Here is a 4164-nt window from a genome sequence, read left to right on the forward strand (position 1 = left end):
ATGTGAACTTTTTTTGAAAACGTGATTTTTTTAGAAAAAGGATGTCCTAAATATGCTCCAATATCTCATAATTATAGTTTTCTTGGAACATTATTTTTCTCTCACCCGTTGCAATGCACGGGCATGTTTGCTAGTACAATATTAAAGAATGGATTGTTTCTGAACCTTTTTTTGTCCAATTATTCTTCTTCGTACGTTCTTCGTCAGTTTTAGTCCGTTCAAGTCTGACAAAAAAATTAAAGAGGTTGCCAGGAATCGAACCTTGCTCTACAGGTAAGAGACTCAACACAAGAAACAATTGATATACGACAAAATTGTTGATTTTTTTTTAGGGGTGACACAATTGTTGATGAGAAGAAGGAACCTCGTGATATTGAGTCCCTCGCGCCGGCGCGCCCTACTGGGCCAGACCATAAGCGCGGAGGGAAGCCCCCTATTTTTTTCTTTCTCGAGCTTTGTTCTGTTTTTGTTTTTCATCTTTAAAATAATTTAGAAAAAACAAAATTTCCAGAAAAAAATAATTTTGGAATTTTTGTACAAAAAATGTTTTTAAATTAAAAATAATTTTCATGATAATGGATTTTTTTCGTGAATTTGAACAAAAAATGCGTGAATTCAAAATATGTTCATGAATTTTTAAAATACTGTTCAAAAAAATAAAATTATTGTGAATTAAAAAAGGTTCATGCATTTCAAAAATATACATCAAATACAAAATATTTATGAATTTCAAAAACTGTTAATCGTTTCAAAAATTGTTCAGCTCTAAATTATTATTTTTTACCGCCTAGATTTCGTGCGTTAGGATTGGACTTTTTTCGCTCTAATACCCGTCCGCATGTTTTCCCCACGCCGCCATCTCCCCACCTCCCCAATTCTTCAACCTCCAGATCTATTCCAATCTCCGCCGGCAGCAGCGCACCCCGTGCACCCCTCGTCCCGCCATCCCCGCGCGGAAGAAGCCACACCCACATGCCCTGTCCTCCGGCGCGAGCTCCTATCTCCGCTGGCTACTTCCCATTCTCCTCCGTCGGCGACTTCGCCAGTTGGATCCTGCCGGCATCCATCCTCACCGTCGCCAAGCCGCGCTCCTCCTGGCGTCGTCCGCACCATCACCAAGCATCCACGCCAGTGTCATCCTCCACCAGGAGCTCTGCCGCGTTTTCCGTGGCTACACCGTCCGCAAGCAGCGGTCGGCTCCATCCAATATCTTCAGGCCTCCACCTCGTCAAGTAGGTATTCCCTCGAATTACATCTCCTGTACAACTTTTAGCATTAAAAAAAGTAGCCTCTTTCAGTTTCCTTCTACTTTCTTCTATGTTCCTATTGAACATGCCTGTCGTTGTTGACCTTTAGTGGATCCTTTTTGACTGAAACGTGATCTATCTAGTTGCGGATTGTAAAGTCAAAGCTCGTTGCTGTAGTAGTTGATTGGTACAATGAGTAATCAATTTCCTCTAATTGAGTCTGTAATGCATGGCATGGTGTTGGTATGTTTGTCCGGCAAATCAAAATTGGGAAGTGGCTTGTTAGTCTGGTAAAAGTAAAATCAAACATGGAAAATGCGATGTAAAATCTTGTCGTTTTAACACATAAATGTCTTCTGAGCAGGGTGCACATTCTCTTGTGGTGATCTTCTATGCTTTGTTGAAGTACCGTAGGATCTGCATCAGGTTACTGAATTACTGACGCATAATCTATTGCTGGTTCTGTGAGCCTTTGACGCATAATATATATTATTGTCTGAATCTAAATAATATAGTGCACTTTGCAACACTATCTCACCTTAGGTTCACATCTAACATAGGTGGTCAACTATATTAGCATGATGTTTTACATCATTTGTTCCTGGTGGCAAGAATGTACAATCTATTATTAATACTAAATCTCTCATATTGTCCGTTATGAGATTAGATAGCATTATATGGCTTTTGTACAGTTGCCTTTCATAGTTTGATGCAGTCTCACAAGTTAAAAAGCAATACTTAGGATGTGATTGAAGATGCAACTGTGAAAGATTACGAACAATTGGCCTTCGTTAACAGGTAACACTGTAAAAGTAGATATTTGCAATTTGAAGATAAAAAAAAGCTGGTCGAATAGTATTTTTTTTACTTTTGTAGTGATAGACACAAGCAGCATATGTCAAAATTTGTTACACCGAAGGTTTGCATGATGATTGGCACTTGCAGACGATATTACTGACTTAAGCTTGGCAAGAATGTTGCCTGCATTGCTGCCCTTGTACTATACGTCTAACATGATGCCTCTCGATAGCACTAATAAAATTATGCACTTTCACTATGAGCATAAGTGGCCTCCAAATCTGGCATAAAATTTATGGTTGTTTGCATGATCATAAGAACATGGCTCAAGCTGTATGTATGCAATTTTCTTCTACTTTTTGGTATGTTCATATTGGATCTCACATAGTTTAGTTCTTTATTTGATAATGCAAGTGCAATGCATGAACTTGGCATATGTTTATATGCACACGTTCCTTTCATTAGCCTTGTTGATTAGCATATGATTTTAACATTGTTTTGTCAAAGACTTTATGTAGAAAATGTAGCCTTCGAAGCATGAGCATCCCAAGGCAGGATGCAGAAAATGTAGAGCCAGATGAAGGAAAATTACAAGGCCCTACAGAGATGGATGATTCATTACCAAAAATCCTCCTGAATCTACTAGTCAAATTAAAATGATTTGTAAGCTCAAACATTTTTTCTACCATGTTTAGTTGAACTGAGCCTCAGCTGTAGAAAGCACACATTGAAAACTTAGATAGGGCCGATCAGCTTTACCAAGCGAGCAATTCACTAACCAGGTATATTCAAACAAAAGATTAGAAGAAGTGTGGTGTACTGTTTCGTACAAGTAGGGTATTTGCTCACCATTGATTTTTTTTTAGCACATGATATCGTCATGAACTAGCAGCAGCAGCAGTAGCAAGTAACTCTAATGTAACAAAATGGCATAATTATGGAAATCTGCAGTATGTGGTAAGATGAGGGTGTCTATTTGTCATAGTAATAATCTTAGTGACGAGCAATTGCCCTATATAAATCCTGGAGCTGGTAAAGAGAAGAGTTCATAATCGTGTCTATGGTACAACCAGGAACAATATAGGATCAATATGTACATAATAAGGGTGATTAGTTAGTGCATTTACTATGCATCATATCAAACCTCCTGTAATTTATCTTCCCTGATTATAGCTGATCTCGTGTCTACATTCGCACCTATTCTCAGTGAATCGCAGAATGCTCATGCTGAAACTAGCAATGCAACCAAGCAAAGTAGCCCTGAACAAAGTGTGCAGCTTTACGAAGTCACTAAGCAGGTTTGTGATAATGAATGTTTCATTTCTTGTAATAATAAGGTAAAACTGAAGTCTTGTTGTATTTGATGAAATCAAGAAATGAAAGTAAACTTCTGGCAAAAGGAGCTCTAGTGCGTAAGATTAAACATATGTGGTCAGAGGAAACATGCTTGGAGAGCAATATATTTGTAGTTTCTATTCGCCGTATTTCAAATGTTGGAGATGAGAGACTGGTGTGACCATATGAAAAATTCAAAACAGTAAGTGATGCTATTGGTTATGTTATTGCCACATTTAAGTCCACTTGCATATAGTTTGAGGTGTCTTTTCCCCGCAGCAACGGGCACGCCGTCCTTATAGTTCTTTACCCGCGAGTCTCCCACGCCATGAATTTCGACCCTTCCAGAGACTACGAGAAGAAGGACTACACCCACATAATGAATATTCTAGATGATGCTCTCCAAGGCTTCAGCATTAGAGGTGGCCACATGCAGATCAGGAAACAAAGGAACAAGAAGATGGGTTTCGCGCATAAAACTAACTTCTGCTACATCCATGTCCCAAAACCAAGCAAGAAACATGGATTCTACATCCTCCATCTCATGATTGAGTTCAGCACGGATCACCAAAAGCTTCGCATGACAAGTAGAAATGATGATCATATCCATAAGTGGGTAGAATCTCATGGAGAAGCGGATTATAAACTTAGAGATGACTTCTTTCGCATCCAAAGGGACATTGCGACGATCATCATCAAAGAAGTCGTCGATGAGAAGGGGATGTTCCACCACGGCCCTATATCGCGAGCTGACGTCCGAACTCGCCTAGGCATGCAACGTCAT

The 4164-nt window shown here is 39.2% G+C and overlaps 1 long non-coding RNA gene across 2 annotated transcripts; it reads left to right on the forward strand.

Annotated features, from left to right (window-relative positions):
- Positions 1–816: 816 nt before the first annotated feature.
- Positions 817–3345, forward strand: LOC141023275 (uncharacterized). Of its 2 annotated transcripts, none has more exons than XR_012184020.1 (2): positions 817–1236; positions 2553–3345. It is a non-coding gene; the product is annotated as an uncharacterized lncRNA (long non-coding RNA). The 2 variants fall into 2 exon arrangements; XR_012184023.1 differs by having other exon boundaries at positions 817–1232.
- The last annotated feature ends 819 nt before the right edge of the window (positions 3346–4164 follow it).

The sequence above is a fragment of the Aegilops tauschii genome, chromosome 1 (assembly GCF_002575655.3).
Source record: "Aegilops tauschii subsp. strangulata cultivar AL8/78 chromosome 1, Aet v6.0, whole genome shotgun sequence".
In the NCBI taxonomy this organism is placed as follows: Eukaryota; Viridiplantae; Streptophyta; class Magnoliopsida; order Poales; family Poaceae; genus Aegilops; species Aegilops tauschii.